This window comes from Mustela erminea, chromosome 5 (genome assembly GCF_009829155.1).
Source record: "Mustela erminea isolate mMusErm1 chromosome 5, mMusErm1.Pri, whole genome shotgun sequence".
Lineage (NCBI taxonomy): Eukaryota > Metazoa > Chordata > Mammalia > Carnivora > Mustelidae > Mustela > Mustela erminea.
Window position 1 is genome coordinate 32003523 of NC_045618.1, and position 21420 is coordinate 32024942.

At 38.3% G+C, this 21420-nt stretch overlaps 1 protein-coding gene and 1 long non-coding RNA gene across 4 annotated transcripts in view; one reads left to right on the forward strand and one right to left on the reverse strand.

Annotated features, from left to right (window-relative positions):
* The window catches only part of NPTN (neuroplastin), a 70248-nt gene that overhangs the window by 13218 nt on the left and 35610 nt on the right, over window positions 1–21420 (forward strand). The gene's annotated exons all lie outside the window — the stretch shown is intronic.
* LOC116590573 lies at window positions 404–14102 on the reverse strand. The gene is made up of 3 exons (XR_004285652.1): window positions 13727–14102; window positions 4120–4257; window positions 404–675 (listed from the first exon to the last, which is right to left on the reverse strand). It is a non-coding gene; the product is annotated as an uncharacterized LOC116590573 (long non-coding RNA).

The window sequence follows — 21420 nt, forward strand, 5'->3', positions numbered from 1 at the left end:
TTTTGGTTAACGCACAATCCATCAATCATTTAAGGTCTTTGGAGTGTGATGCTAACACTAAACATGCTAATTCCAAATGATCAACCTCCTTAGTCTTTCAGGTTGTTTTTCAACTTTAGCATAGCGAGGATATTTTTAGCAATGCTGTCTGTCTATCTATCTATTTATTTATTTATTTGCAAGAATGCATGGGATGGGGAGGAGCAGAAGGAGAGGGAGAAAGAAACCCAAGCACACACCTTACTGAGCACAGACCCCAATTTCGGTCCTGATTCCACAACTCTGAAATCATGATTATGTGAAAACCAAGAGTTGGATACTTAACTGACTTTGCCACCCCGATGCCCTGCAGTGCTATTTATTTTTGAAGTAACGGTAGAGTGGGTAATATTGGTAGTACTACAGTACTTTATTGCACCTTCAAAATTAGATTATGCCATAGTAGTGACATATTTTTAGAGTTGTTGCTTGAGCTAGAAATTTAGCAACATGATTGTTACCAGTAAACTCACTTGTGTGCTTTTCTTCCAGTTCAGTGAAGGTTTTAAAAGTTCCACGTTTTCTTGGTTCTTGTAAAATGCTTTAAAGGCATATATGTCTTGCTGTACATCTTGTCTTCATACGTTAGCAGCAGAAAATTCTTTTCTTTTTAACTTTAGGCATTAAGACAGGGACCTAAATGATTAAGGCAATACAAGAAAGCATGTGCTTTATTCCTTTATTCCTGTCCTCAGAATTCTGTTGTTTGTCTCTTTTCCTCCACAGTACGATTTGGAGTCCTTTTTAACAGCTTTATGGTTTAATTGTGTAGTACCGTGTATATATGGTATATAGTTAATTTTTTTAAGTCCTTTTTCCCCCCCTATTTTTTTGGTCTTAATTTTGGTCTTATCTGTACCTACTTGGCCTGTCCTTTCAGGTATCTTCCATTGTTTCTAGATAAACTTTTGATACTTCTAAATTCTTTGTCCTGTTTTACTTGGACCTTTTTGAGGCAGAGGGGTAGCAAATTCTATTTTGCCTGTCATATGCAAAGTTTAGTTGACTCATGTTCTTGAGCTGGAGTGTTTGCATATTGTGTCTTCTGGGTGTTTTTGCTTTTCCTAATAGCTGTTTAATGATTTTTGTTGTATGATGGAGGTTTTCCTAACATGTTCTTAAAATGTTTTAAGGTCATAATGTCCGTATTTTTCAGAAACAGCACAGATAGTCTTTGAGGTCTAGTCACAAAGAAAATTAATTCCTTATACAACTGAGGACATCAAGGCAGAAAGAATTCTAGGCAGGTGGCTAGTAATGAATATTGATTATGAACTATAAGGTACTTGCTGTGGACTGGTAAATTTTAGTGCTTCCCTGCAAAGCTACCACTTACTGTGGAGTGCACATGAAACATTCTGAAATGTCTGCCTATGGAGCATATAATTTGCTACCCAGGGGCAGGTAGACATTAAAATTCAATTATGGGGTGGGGGTGGTGCTAGCGGTAATCAGATTTTACAGCTGTAGGATGAAAGGGTAAATTTTGATGTGTATTAAAGAAAAAAAATAACACTAGATTATACAAAGTAATAGTTTTTACTTTAGGAACAACATTAAACTATAGTGAAAATTGCTGAGAAATTAAAAATTGCTGAGAAATTACCATTAGAAGTATGAGATGGCTAGCACTTGTATCTCAGTAACAGGTATGTGTGTTTTAGCAGCTTTAGCACCCTTCAGAATGGGAAAGAATTTGAGTGGAATGTGTTTAAGACACATGTAGTGTCTTAGTGTCACCTTACCGTTATGAAACACTATCATTTCTGATGTAGGAAAGACGATGTTAGGGTTCGAAGCTGACAGGCAAGAAAGAATTCTTTTTTTTTTTTTAATTTTTTTTTAAAAGATTTTATTTATTTATTTGACAGACGAAGATCACAAGTAGTCAGAGAAGCAGGCAGAGAGAGAGGAAGGGAAGCAGGCTCCCCCCTGCTGAGCAGAGAACCCCATGCGGGGCTTGATCCCAGGACCCTGGGATCATAACCTGAGCCGAAGGCAGAGGCTTTAACCCACTGAGCCACCCAGGCTCCCCAAGAAAGAATTCTTGAGACGTCTTTGGTGCAAAAAGGTGATTTTATTAAAGCACGGGGACAGGACCCATGGGCAGAAAGAGCTTCACCGAGGTCATGAGGAATAGTCCATTATACACTTTCAAGTTGTGGGGGGCGTGGTGGTTAGAGATAGCATAGGTCTCTAAGGAATTTTGGAAGCAAGGTTTCCAGGACCTTGAGACAGCTAGCTGTTTTTGGGAAAAGGTAATTTATTGCCGTCCAGTAAAACCTTAATCATGAGACCCTTCAGATGTATATCGGTGGGCTACATGCTTGGGGGATGATTGCCAAAACCTGTCTTGGGGGGTTTAGAGATAAAGGACGTTTCCAAAGGAATTTTTATACAATGAAGTAGACTTACAGGATCCTGGTGGGGGTGGGGGTTGGGCTAGGATTGCCTTTTGCCTTTAGCAAAGTATTAACATTGAGGCAGTTGGGTCGCTAGAGGGCTGTCACTCTGTCTGTTTCAAGGACTTGTCAGTGGGCTATAGATAGTAAGGAAATTGGTAATTTTTCTTCTGCCTTTGCTTTCCACTTCACTTTTGTCACTGAAACAGCTCAAGAATTGCATCAAGTCTTAAATTCTCAAAATACACCATTGGAAAAACTTTGGCAGGCCCAGTAGTACCAGGTGAGCCTGAAGTAACCAGATACATAAACTTGTCAGCCATATAATGAAGCCATAAAATGAAGTTTTCATCAGGTTGAATTTTCAAAGGATAGATATAACTTTCTATAGGAGGGAGTATTAGCAGACAGGATAAATCTTCCTGCCTGGGATAGTTTGTTAACCATTTTGACATGGAATTATTTAAGTTTTTGGAAAAAGGGGAAGTTACTGGATTAAAAAAATTATGAAAGGACTTGCTTACATGGTAGTTTCGAATAATACCTGGGTGTAAAAGGTAAAATGTTAAAGTTCCTCCTTTTATGCCATGATTCCCACTCCCCAGAAACAAGCACCGTTAGTAGTCTGTTGTATACCCTTTCAAAGCTTGTTTTACGTAGACATAATTTATAGACTGTAAAGCTCTAGTAGTATTAATTATGATGTAATTTATCTTGGTATTTATAGCTTTCCTTTTTTGAATATGGCAATTGGAGTGACAGATATTCTCATTTATTCAAGTATATATGGAGTCTCTAGAATACATCTGTTGTTACTCAGTGTCACTGAAGGGAATTATTCTGATGATGACTGAATTCTTTATATTGAACCTGGTCCGCTGAGAGAGCCTTTCTCATTCCAAACAGGGAAAAAACCTTTGTTAAATGAAAAGGAATGATATATTACTCTATTTTTATCCTGAGACATATTTTTGTCAGAAACCTTGAATGTTCATACATGTAATATTGTAGCCATGTGGATAATTCCTGGGACAACTCTGCTAATTTTTAATGGAAGCATTCTGGATTTAATTTTGCTCTCCTTTTCAAGAGAAGCAGCAATATTTTGCTGGTGTTTGAGAGACTAGGTAAGTAAATAACCTGATCTTCCACCTCATTATGGAGGTGGGGGTACTAGGTAATCATGGACTTAGGAGGTACTGAAGACCTGAAACAAGATGATCAGAGTACAAATAAGTAATTGTGAAAGGAGGAAAAAAAAACAGATTTGGATTGTCAGCTGGATTTTGGGATTTCCTGAGCAATCAGATAGAGAGCAGATTTTAGTGGATAGAATTTTAGTGAACAGGATTCAGAATATTTGGATTGTAGTAAGGGCACTGCAACTGAAGTAGAACCTCTTTGGACCATGGTATATGTTAAGTGTCAGTCTGGGGCAAGAATTAGATTTTTCAACTCTTAGCAGCTGAAAAAATTTTTTCTTTTTACTTAAAAATAAATCTGTTAATGAGATAAAAGAGCTGTTTAGGAGGGGAGGGAATCTCCTAATTATTTCAAAAACTCCTTAGGGTTGGAGGAGTACAATTTTAAAATTGATTGATATGGGTGACCTGTTTTGTGGACCCACTACTGAAACAAAAAAAAAAATTTTTTTTTTTTTTCCCACAAGGTATCTTACCTTTGGTCCACGATCTTCTTGCTTAGTCTTGATAGTTTCCTGGGAGCAGTCCTGTGGATACTTTACAGTCAGTGATTACTAATAGATTTGTCCATCGTTGACAGAAGACCAGAAGAAATGATCTCTTTAAGGTAGAATCTATGAAATAGGACAAAGATAATCATCCTATCACTTGGTAAAATCATTTTTATTGCAAGATTTGTCAGACTCTTCATGAGAAAGACCTGCTTGTCACTTGCCTTGAGTTTTGAAATCTGAGAATATGCACAAGAATAGGAGTGCAGAGGTATGCTGTTAAGTCCCTGCCTGGTAAAGGATTGAAAGTGCTGTTAGTTTTCATCCTTCTGTGGGAGGAAGAACTTCAGGATGTGTGGTTTTAGCAACCACCTTGGGGATCCGCCAGTAGGAACTAGAAATCTACTAAGTTCCAGTTTACTAGTTAGGAACACCAACTTAAAACAATAGGCTACAGTTAGTAATGCCGAATACTTTTTAAATTTATAGACCCATATAGAATTTCCATATAGTTAACTTAGATAATTGGAGATGGTTGTAAATTGATAAAGGCCTGAACTGGGAACATTGACAAGGGAGAAGTAGAATACACTGTGTGGTAGTCATTCTAAGGTAAAATGTTTTTGGATTATGTAATGTATATAGAGAAATATATGTAGAAAAATAGTGTAGTGTTTTGAACTCTGGAATCTTCACTGCCAAGGTATGCATCCTGCTTCTGCATATCTGTAGAATGGCAACAAGGACCTTAAGCAGTAGACTGTATTTTAATGAAGTGAGTTAGATTATATAATATACTTTGCACCATGCTTGACACATATAAATGATCAGTAAAGGTTAGGTGCTGTTATAATGAATATGTTTTCAGAGACATTTATCTGTTAGTAATCTTCTCGGATTTTTTTTTATTTTTATTTTTTTAAAGAATAGTTAGAAAATGTCCTACTTTCTGCCCTTCCCACACAAAGGATTTTCTTAAAGGTTATCTTTTCAAAGAAGAAATTTCTAGTCTGTTTGTTTTTGATTCAGGGAGGTTTACAGGGAAATCTGAATTTCCTTCTCTTTTGGAATGGATGAAGGGCGGCCTCATTACCTAATTTGGAAAAGAATGGGAAAGTTGCATTCCCATTGTAAAGTAAAATCTTAAATCAAAATCTGTTTTTTATTTTTTCAAATAAAAAATCTATTTAAATTCAATTTTTATTCCTTGTTTGTTAGTATTAATGAATACACTGGCAAGAAAACAGACTGACATTAGGGATTTGATTTTTTTAAATAAAAGTAGCTTCTAGGGCATCTATGGTAAATTCAAATATACCATAGTCTAGTTTTCTAGAATTTATGATTCTGTGGATATTCAGAAAGATAACACTGGTATTCTGAAAAACCACTCATCTAAGAGATATGGTCTCTTTTGTTATGCTGTTCATTATCAGACTAATTACTAGCACATTTTAAGTTGTTAATAGGTTGAAATTAATGACAGGATTTGATCCTTAATCCTTAGTTAATGAGAATTTTATTTCTCAACATTCTTCTAACAAATATTATTGACTATTATATGTGCAGCAAGGCATTATGGGAATACAAAATTAGAGGCCTGTTCTGGTTTCCAAACAGGTCACAATCTAGGGGTGCCTGGGTGGCTCAGTTGGTAAAGCATCTGCCTTCGGCTCAAGTCGTGATCCCAGGGTCCTGGGATTGAGCCCCTCATCAGGCTCCCTGCACAGCAGAGAGTCTGCCCCTCCCCCTGCTTGAGTTCCCTTTTTTGCTGCTTCTCTCCCTGTCAAATAAAATCTTTAAAAAAAATCGCAATCTATTAAAATATACTGTATATCACAAGCACAGTACAGCCTTATGCATCTTCATGGATTCATAGAATACTGCATTTCAGTTTATTATATGTAAATTTATGGAATATTAGCTGTTATATCACAAAAGGCCATAGAAATCCTCTATTCCAGTTATGATTGTACACACAAGGAAACTGAGGTTTCAGATTAAACCTATATATTATTAAATGGAAAAATTTCTGTACATTATTATACTTTCCTTAAAAATTACAATTTAAATTGGTATGTCTAGTGGTTTATTACCATGAAGTTTGGTATTCATTTCTGAAACACCATCAGAGAGTACTTGATAATACATTTTAGAGAATTAATTCTAGCCTATATAATCTTGGCCTGTTTTGTACCAGAGTTGATAATTTTACTAGATATGATAATACTTTCAGACTACCAAGTAGGGAATTACCTTTTGCAAATATTAGGGTTCACTGATCTTTGTATACTGTCATTTGAAACCAAGGCAGTAGGGCTTGAATATGGATGCATACTTTATAGTAAGGCAAGAGATTCTGGTTAGTGGGAAATTTATCTTAGCCAAGGGTAGTATAGATACCAAATACTATTGAATATAGGAGAGTAGGTTTGAGGACTTACCAGTTTTGATAGAAGAGAAAAAAAAAAACCTAGAAATTTGGAGGTGCTTTGTAGGACTGGACATACTTGAATCTGAGACAGTGTTTTAACAGTGTTTGGAAAATTATTACTCAAGGTTCTTGGGAAAAGTTTGTGAATCACAAATATACTGTATATAATGGATTGAAAGTGAATTGACCTGGAGTTTTATTGTGGGATAGCTCCATTATAAGTGCTTGATTTTACACTGTGCAACTTCGAGGTTCCCCATTAGTGGTGCCTATTGTCCTCTCATGATTACTCACAACATCCCTTTCACTCTTAAAAGTGTTCTGGTTTACTTGATGATTTTTTCTTTTCTTTCTTTCTTTCTTTCTTTCTTTCTTTTTTTTTTTTTTTTTGAGTAGACTCCACACCCAGCATTGAGTCCAACGCAGGGCTTGAACTCAACGACCCTGAGATCAAGACCTGAGCTGAGATCAAGAGTCAGATGCTCTACTGACTGAGCCACCGGTCACCCCCAAAGTGTCCTGATTTACATAATAAATTATGTGGTTGTGTTACCCATAAGTGTAGTATCTGCCTTTGGGTACTTAATATGATGAAGGTATATGAAATGTCTTCCTATGTTGGATAATGTGTTTTTCCTTCAGCTGAGAGATTTATGTTTAATGGAGTTATGAGGGCATTGGTAAAAAGAGTCTCGTGGGAAGTGTGGGTGATCTCAAGGTTTAAGATGATTTGTAGGCTAGAAAAGAGCTCTCTGTTTTCTGTTCCTGCATCATAAACACAAGATGGGTGGATATGGCTTTGCTTGTCTGGGTTAACCTAAATTCTCATTGCTGAAGGAGTTTTGCATTAATGTGTCATTTAAAAAAATATCTGCAGTCGGGCATGTGGGTGGCTCAATAAGTTGAACATCCAACTCTTGGTTTCGACTCAGGTCATGATCTCATCATGGGTTGTGGGATTGATCCCCGCATCAGGCTCCACACTCAGTGGGGAGTCTGCTTGAAGAGTCTCTCTGCTCCTTCCCCTATTTGAGCATGTGTGTGTGTGTGTGTGTTCACGTGTGCTTGCTCTCTCTCTCAAATCTTTAAAAAAAATATGTCTGCAGTTAGGTACTGAATGCAAAGGGCAAGTAAATCTTAGTACATGATTGTTAAGTATTTTTCAGTTGGTATATTTAATTATTTTTAATGGACTTCTTTTTTTTTTAATTTTTTATTTTTTATAAACATATATTTTTATCCCCAGGGGTACAGGTCTGTGAATCGCCAGGTTTACACACTTCACAGCACTCACCAAAGCACATACCCTCCCCAATGTCCATAACCCCACCCCCCTTCTCCCAGCCCCCCTCCCCCCAGCAACCCTCAGTTTGTTTTGTGAGATTAAGAGTCACTTACGGTTTGTCTCCCTCGCAATCCCATCTTGTTTCATTGATTCTTCTCCTACCCACTTAAGCCCCCATGTTGCATCACCACTTCCTCATATCAGGGAGATCATATGATAGTTGTCTTTCTCTGCTTGACTTATTTCACTAAGCATGATACGCTCTAGTTCCATCCATGTTGTCGCAAATGGCAAGATTTCATTTCTTTTGATGGCTGCATAGTATTCCATTGTGTATATATACCACATCTTCTTGAATCCATTCATCTGTTGATGGACATCTAGGTTCTTTCCATAGTTTGGCTATTGTGGACATTGCTGCTATAAACATTCGGGTGCACGTGCCCCTTCGGATCACTACGTTTGTATCTTTAGGGTAAATACCCAGTAGTGCAATTGCTGGGTCATAGGGCAGTTCTATTTTCAACATTTTTGAGGAACCTCCATGCTGTTTTCCAGAGTGGCTGCACGAGCTTGCATTCCACCAACAGTGTAGGAGGGTTCCCCTTTCTCCTCATCCTCGCCAGCATCTGTCATTTCCTTACTTGTTGACTTTAGCCATTCTGACTGGTGTGAGGTGATATCTCATTGTGGTTTTGATTTGTATTTCCCTGATGCCGAGTGATATGGAGCACTTTTTCATGTGTCTGTTGGCCATCTAGATGTCTTCTTTGCAGAAATGTCTGTTCATGTCCTCTGCCTAATGGACTTCTTTTTTAGGGCAGTTTGGGTTCATAGCATAGCTAAGAAAGTACTGAGAATTAATGTATATCCCCTGTCCCCACCCACACATACAGTCTCCTCTAGAACACCATTCCTATTGGAGTGGTACATTTGTTACAATTAGTGAACTCACAGTGATACCACATTATCACCCAAAGTCTATAGTTTGCATTAGAGTTCCTTCTCAGTGTTGTACATTCTAAGAGTCTGGGCACATGTAATGATCTGTATCCACCATTATAGTGTCATAGAGAATAGTTTCTCAGCCCTAAAAATCCTGTGTTCCACCTATTCATTCTTTCTTTCCCTTCCTCTTAGCTCCTGTCAGCTACTTTATACTATCTCCATAGCTTAGCCTTTGCTAGAATGTCATGTAGTTGGATCACATAATATGTAAGCTTTTCAGATTGGCTTTTTTATTTAGTAATATGCATTTAAGTTTCCTCTGTGTCTTTTTATGGCTTGATTGCTTATTTCTTTTTAACACTGAATAATATTTCATTGTCTGGAGTCTGTTTAATTTTAAGAAAGTATTCTTGATAGTCTCTTTCTGAATAGGCTTAGTAAGTTCCACAGGTAGGATCTTCATTCTTCTAACAGCAGATTGAATGTATGTTAACTTCCCATTTAATGGAGGTGAAATTGTGTGTTGCTTTCAGAATCATTTGTCCTCTGGCTCCCCCTTTACCATTTAAACATAATATATTGCCTCTTTTGGAGATGCAACTGAAATTCCAGGAATGAACAGTAACTATGTAAATTGTTGAGAATTTGGAGAGAAATACAGATCTCCATGAAGTATGTAATACCAAATATTCCTTAGATCCTGTTGTTTAATCCCACTATATAAACAGTTATGCCATCATTATGACTTAAGTAGTGGGGAAGCTTGCAATTCCAGTACATGGTCAATATGGTTAATAGGTAGAGTCAAATTTATCTCCTTTCATAACTCATTTAAAAAATTCAGAATAACGCTCATAGTTTTATTGAACATCCTCAGTTTTTAAATTGAGAGACTGTTGAAGCCTAGATGGAGGAAGGAAATTCCCCATTCCATGCATTTGTCAAAGTGGAGACTCTCTTAGTCATTTGCTTATATATTACTGTCCTTATTTTCCAAATTCATATCTGGTTAATCTTTATAGAAAGATTGAGGAGATCCGTAAGGTGAGAAAAAGAACATAAAGTTTGCAGTACGTCATGGAAACAGGAGCTGCATTCCTGTTGATTTTCTACCCCCCCGCCCCCACATTTACTTGTTCTGTGGCGTACTGGTTTTGTTTGTTTCTAGTACTTTGCTGCAGAATTGGAGGGTGAGAGTTGGTTTAGTCTTGGGCATTAGGCTGAGATTCCATATGTTTTTCCTTTTCAAAAATTGAGAAAATTTGGTTGGGATTAAGTATAAGCTTCTTCGCAAGAAAAAAATGTTTCCCAAAATAATCTTTGGAACCAAATGGGTGTTGTTTTTATGCAAAGTTAAGGATTTGTTGTAAAGATGAATAGTATTAGGCACTGTACTCAAAGTCTGATGCTGCTTTGGGAGCTTCTAGTATGGATTCTGGGCCTTGTATCTCAGTCATTAACAGCAAGAACATGAGAAGACCCTTCTTTTAAATCTTCTAAAGCAGAATAATAAATTATTTACCTGACCTTATTGGAAGTGTTGTCCAGATAAAGGAAGGGAATTAATTCCTGTTTTGGTGTATTTTATCCTACCAAAAGTGCATTGCATTCCGTGGTGAATCATTTGGAAAAAAGTGTAATTATGTAGAAAGTTCCATTCTCAGTTCCTTTTTCATCTTCCCTGAGTGATCTCATCTCCTCCCTTGGCTTCAACTTCCATCTAAGCTGATAATTCCCAAGTGCATATTTCCAGCCTCCACCTCTCTCCTGAATAACAGATCCATATTTTTAACTACCTCTGAACATATTACCAGCATAGCTTATCCTGTATGTGCCTTCAAAGCCAACTCTCAGTTCACCTTCCTTTATTCCATTTACAGTATCCCTCTTCATCTGTGGTCAACAATTTAAGGTGATTAATTCCCCTAAACATTTCTCAAATCCATCACCTTTTCATCATTTCTGTATCTACAGTTACTTATTTCAGACTCATTTTTAATTTGGACTATCAGAGGAGTTTTTTAGCTCCTTTCTTCTGATCTGTCCTTCGTACTGCCACCAGTCAGATCGGTCACACTGCTTGTTCTATAGAAAGAAGCCCAGGCTGCTTAGCCTGCAGGATGCTTGTCATTCTCCTTAAATTGTGAGGTCTTGAGTTTTTAAAGTGTCTCCTTTTTCTGAGTAACATGAGTACTTAGCAGGTGTTTGGTATATAAAAGCACTAAAAAAATGTGGATTTTTTTTTTTTTTCCAGCTGTATCTAGAATCATTCTGCCACTTCTCAACCCTGTGCTCATAACTGTTTACTCTGGCCTAGAGCAAGACTGACTCCTCTCTCCCCACCACTAACAAGGCTAAACTTAGATTTCATGCATAAGTTTTTTATGCATCTATCAGCTACAGCAAAATTAGCTATTTCTTACATGTTCCTGTTGTCTTTTGTATACATCTGTTGTGGAAGTAGCCATTGTCACTCGTATTGTATTTTGATTATTTTTCTGTGTCATCTTCAAGGTTGAGCTCTCTTTTGGAACAAAGTTTATTTTAATTATCCCTGTGTACAGTTTTTAGTAAATAGGCCCTCAGAAAATGGTAAATTGAATTAAAAGCATGCTTACAACTTATAGATTGAGAACTAGAACAAAGACCAGATAAAAGCCATTATTACGAAGTCATAGTTTATGTGCTGCTGAAGGGAGCATAAATCCTAGTGAGTGATACAGTTTTTTAGCAACCATTTTTGCCACATTTGCTCTTTTGATTATGAATCCGACTCAACTTGCAGAGAGTATTACTTGATTTCAGAAACATCTGTGTGGCTCTTATGCCCATATTTCCCTTCTATTTGAAAAAGCCAAAAAATTGATCAGTTTCACACTGACATTGTCAAAGTGTTGTCTGTGATCCAACAATACCAGTATCACCTGAGAACTTGTTAGAAATGCACATTCCCAGGCCCTGCTTCAGACCTATTGAATCAGAATCTTGGGATGGGGCCTAGCAGTCTGTGTTTTAACAGATGATTCTGATGCATAATAAGATTTAAGAATAGCTGCTCTAGGATTCTGCCATCTAAGAAAAGTTTTGCTTTTGACATATAATAACAAAGTTTCTAGTGTGGTTTCCACTATAAGCTATTTATGCTTTGGAAATAATTCCTCAGAAGAGAAGACTGGGACTATATTACCTAACATTCTGGGATGTGATTCAAAGATTGAATATCCCTATGTGCAGACTATTTGACTCTGGTTTCTGGGAATGGCTGTTTAAAACGGGGCGGGTTTCCTACCTCTTTCAGTTAAAATCTCTTCTAGATTATATTCAGACTGTCAGCTTGCACTGCTTATGTTAATGGTCATTCTTATGGGGGATATATGATGATGAAGGAATGAGATGAGGTCAACCCTCTTGGGCCCCCTCCCTCTTTGGGAGCTTTGTACTGTAGCTCAATAAACTTTGCTGCCCACCACCAAAAGAGAGAGAGAGAGAGAGAGAGAGAGAGAGATAGATATGAATTGTATCATCTTCTAAAGAATGAGCTGAAATATGTTATGTTTAATGTTTAAATCCTGATTGGATTATTGTCAGGGACAGAAAGTGAGTTTGTTATCAAAAGTTATACTGAATCTAGGGGTGCCTAGATTCACGTGGCTCAGTCATTGAGTGTCTCTGACTTTTGGTTTCAGCTCAGGTCATGATCTTAGGGCCCTGAGATCCAGCCCTATGTTGGACTATGTACTTGATGGGGAGTCTCCTTGAGATTCTGTCTCATCTTCCTCCTGCTTGTGTGCTCGTTCTCTCTCTCTCTCTAGAATAAATAATTTTTTTAAAAATGTTATATTGAATCTATAGGCAAATGAATTTCACAGAAAAAGTAATTAGTGAAGGTCAGCTTTTCATTAGTAATTATCCATGGCTGTGAGATTGGTTTCTTTAATTGGAGTATTCAGCCTTTCTAGCATATTGATTTCATTTTGCCTTTTGTTGTTGTCATTGTTTTTGAAGATTTTGTTTATTTATTTGACAGAAAGGGACACAGTGAGAGAGGGAACACAAGCAGGGGGAGTGGAGAAGGGAGAAGCTGGCTTCCTGCCCAGGAGGAAGCAGCATGCAGGGCGTGATCCCAGGACTCTGGGATCATGACCTGAGGCCAAAGGCAGACGCTTAACAACTGAGCACCCAGGTGCCCCTATTTTGCTTTAATAAATCCTAACTGGAGGGTCAACTGCGGCATGCTCTGTAACTGTTTCCCTCCCAACACACACAAAAAAGTTGGTTTTGGCTCACAGTTCCATTTGGGTGTAGTTCTAGACTGGCCCATAGCTATTTTGACCGTCTACTGGAATAGCAGAATTTGTTTAAATTTTATTTATTTATTTGACAGAGATCACAAGTAGGCAGAGAAGAGGAAGCAGGCTCCCTGCTGAGCAGAGAGCCCAATTTGGAGCTCCATCCCAGGATCCTGGGATCATGACCTGAGCTGAAGGCAGAAGCTTTAACCCACTAAGCCACGAGGCCGCCCCAGAATAGCAGAGTTTTATGAGCATTAAATGTATAAGGGTTTTACTCTTTGAAACCAGACCTTTTATTAAGAACACCATTTGAGATATAGCTGATTTTGTATGCGTTTGTCTATTTCCTTTGGATGAGACATCCTTGGTTTTTAATGGCTAGCAAAACTTGCTCTTTTCCTTTGTGTACTAGCAGCTTGAGTACTATTTGTGGAGTTATGTAGATTTCCAAAAGCTTCCTAAAATACTAGCTTGATAGCTGTTTGTGGCTATTTCGTTTTTTCCCCTTGGACACATCTTAGTTTTTAAACACTAAGGTTAATAGTCATTTTGATATCACAGTCAAAATGAGACCTGATCAGTTATATTCAGCTTCACTTTCTTTGTTCAAGATTAAATTAAAATGCCTCTTACCTTCTTGGAGTGAGGAGGAAATGTTGTTCATCTCAAGGAGTGTCTTTATTAATGAAGCTATTTATTTGATGTCTGTAAAAGACTTAAGTGGCCAGGATTTTCTAATAAATAACATGTAAGCAGAGCCTTCAATCTGTTAGAACCCTTTTGAGGACATTCAGGATCCTAGGCTGGTGTTACCGAGCCCCCTGGAGCATGTTACATATACATGAAATATAAGAGGGGACCAGAATTCTAAATTTTATTATTAATTGCTGGCAACTCTACCTGATTTAAGGTCACTTTCTATTTGAAACATTCTTATTAAATTCTTTGAGGCAGTGGTTTTCAGTGCTTTTATTCCTTTGGAAAATTGAAAAATGAAGAAAAAGTGCAGTAGACAACCCCTCCCCCCATGGGTGGGTCTTAGAACACCCAGAGCTGATTTAAGTCATCCTTTGTTACAGACTAGAACGCGTGCACAAAATGACCACCTATATTATTACATTTATAGCCGTATAAGTTGCAAAGTAATTTTCTATACCATTGTTTATGTGAATTTCACCATGACCTTATGAAGGAGTTAGGGATTATTATCCCCAGTTTTCAGATGAGGAGATTGAGGTTGAAGAAGTTGAAGAATTCAGCCTAGATGTAAACTGTGCCTCATTTCCCTGAAAGCTGGTCAGCTCTCAGCTTACTAGAAAGATCCTTATTTGTTGACTCATTCAGTAGCAATACAATTGAGACACAGATGTCTAACTTGGAGGCCTGGGACACCCCTGTATTGTATGCAAAATTTTGTTTGTATTTTCTGAGATGAGAGAAGCCCATGGTTTCTTTTTATCATACTTCTACTTTCTTTCTTTCTTTTTTTTTTTTTTTTTGTCACTGACTTTTAGACCCATGGATCTAGATAGATGATTATTTAGCCTGTCAATGGTAATTGATAACAGGACTGAATGGAAATCCTTGTTGAAGATTAGTCACATCTGATGCATCCCTTCTCTGTCCTAAAATAACATTTGCATAGAGCTTTATAGTTTGCAGAGTTTCCCACATAAACCACGTGACCTACAACTATCCCATAAAGAAGATAGCATCTTTCCTGTTTGAAGAAACTGCTCAGTGTTAAAAGAATTTAAGGTGTGGAGGTGCTGACTCAAAATCTAACACTGTTAGGAAATTAAGCTTAATCTGACATGGTCCAAAATCCTGTAACTACCATTTTATCTTACATTTGTGAATTGTAGTTTGGCCTGGCCAGTGTTCAGTATCTTCCCATTATTCATTGGTAAATAGCTTGATTTGTAATCTGTGGGGTTATTTTTTTTTTTTTTTTTTTTTAAAGGAGAATCTTATACTGCCTCTTTTGTATTCTCATTACTCTTGGGCTTTCCACAGTGTTCATAATTATCTGATTCGATGGTTTATAACTCTAGTAACATTTCAAATTCCTTGAGTCCACACTGCTACTATCATTCTCCCCATTCTAGTTTCCCTTCTTTTTCATTGTGTTTTACAGTCTACTTCCATTCTGGTTCTAAATTTATTTTAGAGGTTAATTTTTTGTTGTTTCTTGAAGTTGGATTCTAATTTAGAACTCATTTTGATGTAACATTTCTGTTTCCCAGCCTGTTGTGGGGCAGTGCTGAAGGCTACTGCATGTGGCCTGTTCAGCATTACTTCTATGGAGACATGTAATAATAGGTAACATTATTGAGTGCTTACTATGTGCCAGGCACTGTTCTAAGCTGTATTATTTCATTTAATCCTTGCAATAACATTCTGAGGTTGCTACTACTATTAGCCTTTTTCTACAGATTAGGAGAAGCTCAGAGAGGTTAGGTCACTTGCCTGAGGTCACATAGTTAGTGATTGCACCTCCAGACAATCTGATTTTAGAGTTTGCTGCTTTTAATCACTAAACTACATAGTCTCCTTCAAACTGGATTGTCCTGTTTCTCCAAAACAGAAGGCGGGCTAAAATGCTGAACAGATATCTTTAGCCATTTGAATGGTACACTTTCTAAATAGAGGGTGGGCCCTGACATAGAAACTAGTGATGGGGACAGTCCTAAACCTTTGTCATGTCTGCCTGATTGAGGTAACTGTGGAAGGAATGGGTTTAATTTGGGTTTGTAATTGCTGCCATTTCTTCCTACAGATCAGACTAATCTGTGAGTGAGATCAGACCCAGATACTTCCTGCTGCAGAAAATGAGGTTATCCCATTTTCATCCACTCCCAGGGCCTCAGGCCTGCCTTACCCTTGATGGTTACACACAGAATAAGTGCATATGGATTTATGACCTAGCTTTGTTGTTAAGGAATAACGATAATAATTCTTAAGTTAACAGTAAGGATAGGCAAGATGTGGGGCGACTGGGTGGCTCCATCAGTTAAGCATCGGCCTTCAGCTCAGGTCATGATCCCAGGGGTCTGGGATTGAATCCTGAGTTGGGCTCCCTGCTCAGCAGAGAATCTGCTTCTCCTTTTCTCTTTCCCTCTGTCTCTCCCCAGCTCGTGCTCACTCTCTGTCAAATAAATAAACAAAAATCTTTTTAAAAAAAGGAAAGAAAAAAGGGTAGGCAAGATGTGTACATACAACTTGTATATACAGCCTTATAGCGGTTCATAGTTGTTTAAACAGATTTGAAATACTATGCCTATAACCACAGTTAGAGATCAGCTTGTCTTGCTCAGTCTTTCTTCTTTTTGATGTGTATGATATGAGAGTGTGTTTGAGGGTAAGATGGGGGAGAGAAATGCTCTTTTCTCCTCGGCTGTCATTTTCTCTTTATTATGTGGCATAAAGGAGTCAGCAGCATGAGCCACTCACAGGGAATTAATAGTAAACAAGGGCTTGAAGGGAACAACTGTTTATTTTTTATTTTTTTATTTTTTTAAAGATTTTATTATTTGACAGAGATCACAAGTAGACGGAGAGAGAGGCAGGCAGAGAGAGAGAGAGAGAGAGGGAAGGGAACAACTGTTTAAAAAAAATAAATAAAAGTTGACAAAAGCAGGTTAGATTTAAAAGCCTGGCCTTGGCAGTAGTCAGCTGAGAGAGAAAGAGGGAGAGAAGTTAGTCTTATTACCTGTTCAGAGATTGCCCTGGAGGTAAGTGAGAATTTTAGCTGTAAAAATCAGTGGTGGTCTCAGGTCCTATGTGGGACTAGGTTAGCTTTTTTGCTTCCTTAGGGCATACGTAAAAGCAGTTTTCTTGGGATTGGGCTCAACTTGCTCTTCTGTGTTCCCTTTTTCTTCTCACCCGCTGCTACATATCTACACATCCAGTTTTTCTGCCAGAGAGCTCCTCCTTTTCTCCGGCTGCTAGCCCCAGCTGTCATCTTCGCTTCCCATCCCCCACCCCCAGTTATGCAATTTTACATTACTGCTTTCCTGGTTTTACTGTCTTCATTTTTTTATACTGTGCTTGCTGTCCTCCTCCAACCCCAGCTTCTAGTCTCTCCCTTCCCCCAAACCTGTGACCACCTCTCAGCTTCCTTTATCAGTGTTGAACTGAATGCGCTTTGTTAGTCCTTCCTCAAACTTGTTTGAGATCTGAGCCCCATTATATGTTACAGTGGGAAGAGATGATGGTGGGTAAGGGGTTTTTCAGAAATTTTGGCTTTTTCCAAAATACTGGATGGGCTTTGACTTGGAGATCAAACGGATGGTTCTGCTGCCCTCCTAACTTCAGGCAGTTGTGTCCTTTCATGTTGAGTGCACGTACTAGATTGAAAGCCCTTGGTGGTGAAAGGCAGGGCAGAGTGGGTCAGGCTCTGAGCTGTCTGCCTCTTCCTGCTGCTGCTGCAAGCTGGTTCTTCTCTTCTCCTGAATTGGAGCTAATTTGGGATGGATAATGAGGTAGATGGTTGTTAATAACTTTCCTTTGCTAATTGTGATTTCATGATACTGTGTAGAGGTTTTTGTTTTTTTCTTTTCCCTGCTGCTAGGAGGGGAAATAGATCTGTTTTCATGGATTTTTGATGCATGTTCAGCTATCAAGGAATCCTGTGCTTGGTTTCGTTAGAGGCAGTACAGCTTAATGGAAAGAACAGCAGACTAAGTGCTGAAGACCTGCGTTCTGGTCTCATCTCTGCTCAGGATTAGCTACCTAAGCAGTCATGAAATTCTCCCTGCACCTGCCATATAGACCTTGTGAAACTATGTGAATGAAATGGCGATATGATGCATGTGGAAGCACTTTGTAAACTTTCAGTTCTTATAAAAACTTTAGGTACTGCCCTTTATTAATTTTCCCACTGACCACAGTATCAGAGAAATGCATCTAATATCTTTAAACTCTTCCCTTCTATGCAGCCAGCCTTCTCAAGAGCAGGTGATGAAATCATCGGAACTAGGGGGCAGTCTTGCTTCTGAACCATCTTTTCTTTTTTTTTCTCACTTTCCCCCTCTGTACCCCACTCCCCACACTTGCTTGGGGAACTCTGATCCTGTGCTTCTCTGTCTCCATTCTTTACTAGAATTATAATTTTAAGCAGTTAGTGATCACACTGTGCTGCACGTTCCAATGGACAGGTCCTTGCTTTTTGTAGTCTGCAATTATTGTAATTATGTAAATTATGTAAAATTAATTATTAATTACATTTAAGTGGTGACAAAAAATATCTTTAACTTTTAAATAACTACAGAAACCTTTTTCTATTTTAGTAAGGGATATTGACCACACTTGTGGGAAGTATTAGGAGACCATGCTTTGGCTTTGGACATACCTGGATTTCAGGCCAGTCTTTCACTGTTAGCTTGTGACTGTGGGAAAATTACTTAACTTTTTAGGGCCTTAGTTTCCATCTTTAAGGGTGTTATGTTAGCACCTATCTTATAGGACTGTTGTGAGGATTAAATGAGGTAATATAAAGTGCTTATCACATTGTCTAACACATAACTTGTACTTAGAAAATGTTACCTGTTGGTGCACATGGCTTATAATAAATAATAGCAGCTTTCAAAGAGTACATGGATAGACGTCTGTTGTTAGTGTTTTAAGGGATTTTAAATCTTGTTTTCATATAAGTTTGTTTAAATATACATCATATAGTTTACTAATTCAGAAAGTATTTTTTTTACTTAGTCCCATTTTCCTATATGCAGGTAGAAAATTAAACTAAATCAGATTAGCATTCCTTCCTCCTCAGTAGTGAGTCTTGCCCAGGGGTGGCAGTGTCAGGTTGGGTGACTTGCTTGGTTCTATGCAGTGGGAATTGTGGTCAGGCTGTTTCTCAGCTACCTTTGAATTGTGTAGTGTTGGGATTAGAGATTATACTGGAATTGGATGGGTTTTTGGGGTTCTGGACATACTTGCAGGCATTCCTTTTATATTAACATAATCAGTAGATTGATGAAGAGGCTTAAATGTCACCCTGCATTTCAGAAGGGGGAAAAGTACAAACCCACCAACAGATTTCTAGAGCATGATCAAGTAGATGGTCTCTGACTCACTGTGGTTCAACTTAAAACTTTTCAACTTTTTGATGGTGCAAAAGTGATACCTATTCAATAGACACCATATTTTGAATTTTGATCTTTTCCCAGGCTAGCAGTCTGCAGTCCCTGCCTCCCTCATGGTGGTGGACAGCAGCGGCGAGCTGCAGCTCCCAGTCAGCCATGTTGTCATGAGGGTAAACAATTGATACACTTAAAACCATTCTGGACTCATACAGCCATTCTGTTTTTCATTCTCCATGCAGCATTCAATAAATTATGAGATATTCAACACACAAAGTGTAGATGTTTTGTTACATGATTTGCCCAACTGTAGGCCTGTGTTGTGTAAAGTGTTCTGAGCACAGTTAAGGTAGTATAGACTAAGCTGTGATCTTCTGTAGGTTAGGTGTATTAAATGCATTTTCGACTTTAGAAAATTTCAACATACAGTGGCTTTATCAGGGTGTAACCCCATAAGTCAAGGACAGTCTGTGCATAATCACCGTGTTTGAGAAGACATAAACTCCCCAGCTCACAGAAAATGTGAGAATAAGAGCACTTGTAATTTACACTTAATGGTTGAGAGTGTGATTAAAACAGAGTACTACTCTTTACTGCTTCCTAGGGATTTATTGATAACCAGTTTTCCATGATGATTAAACCAGTGGTAAAATGAATGACCAGCTTCCTTTACCTGTCCTTCTGTGTTAGTTGGCTTTGACTTTAATGAGTGGGTGGGTGGCAGTTTGTGAAATTAAGACATGGTTCCTTTAGTACCACTTTACTTGGTATTGAGATCGCCTTTTCATTGCTGGGGATTGGTGTCTCCTTTCTAAAATCCTGGAACTTCCCCTGCATCTGAGAGTGACATCTTGTTGCCTTCTTGGGGTCTCTGATAGATGGTTCCTTACAAGGAACTGACCCGATCTGAAGAAGTAGTTTAGAATAGCATTTTCAAGGCAAAACTTTAATCTAAGGTTGTTAATTATAGTATTCCTATCCTCCCCAGATACTCAGTGTTTTATGAGTTGAAAGATTAGTATGAATTTGGAGGTCTTGGCCTCTACTTAAGTAAGTATAGTACCTCTCAGAGTTCTTAGTCTGTGGGATGGAATTTATTTCCAAAGGCAATTTACTTCTGTGGATATAAACAGAAAATTTTCCACTGAGTAACCTCCATTTTCAGCCAGCTCCTTTACATCCTTGGCTTCTGGACTGTAGGAAAACTGTTCCATTTAATTTATACATTTCCTTTGGAATATTTTTAATCTGATGTTGATAGATCCTGGCCCCACTCTGCTCACTACAGAGAGGCCAGCTAGGTCCCCAGGGAAACTGACCAGCCCCTCTTGCCTTGTACCTTGGGATACTGCCTGAATTGGTAGAGATGCTGATGAACCCTAGGTGGAATAAATGGGTGAGAGAGAGTATGCTTGCACTGTGATTTAGTTTATTATGGACCCTACTCCCAAGTTCTTCAGTTAAGTCTGGATTTTCTACTCTCTTTCTGCCATTGCCACTTTGTCTTATGGGAGTGTATGCTAAAGGTTACATAAACTTTAATTCCTGAATAATGCCTGGCAATGTTGTTGAGGCCTAGCCTGTCACCACAGAATTTAAATTCGTCATTACATATTTCTTATTCTTTATGAGCTGGCCTCTGGAGCTAGGCAAGTAAACTATGTAGACAGAGCCTGTCAAGTACCATGGTTATTTTAAGACTGACTTTTCAGGAGAGTTCTCCAGTTGTATGAACTTCAGGAATTGTGGAAGACATAGTCCCTCTATTGGCAATTAGGTGGATTGCTGTTACTGTTGGTTCCACTGCTGAGCTGACTGACATCCTTAGTAATTCGCACTCTGAAGTACAGACTGTCTTGTTTTCCTGGGCCTGAAGGTCTGCGTTCAGGTAGAGGTTACCTAGTCACAGCTAGCTGGGCCCTTTGTTTGCCAGAGACCCAGGGAAGAATAGGATGTGGGGGGAAGGCCATCCTGAACTCAGCATGGAGTCCTGCACAAGAGAGAAATATGCTACCTTTTCAGTTGAAATTTGGACTTTGATTCCCAGGAGAAGGTGTCATTAGGTCAGTTGGTATTTCTTGTTGAGGCCCACTAAAGACATTCCATCTCTAACAAAGTGTTCCCCCATCCAAAAGAGAGATCCTGACTTGGCATATTGAACTACTGCTGCTTGTGATTATCTTTCATCACTTGCCTGAATTTGGAAAGGTAATGGTTTGTGCTCTAAGGAAAAAGACTCTT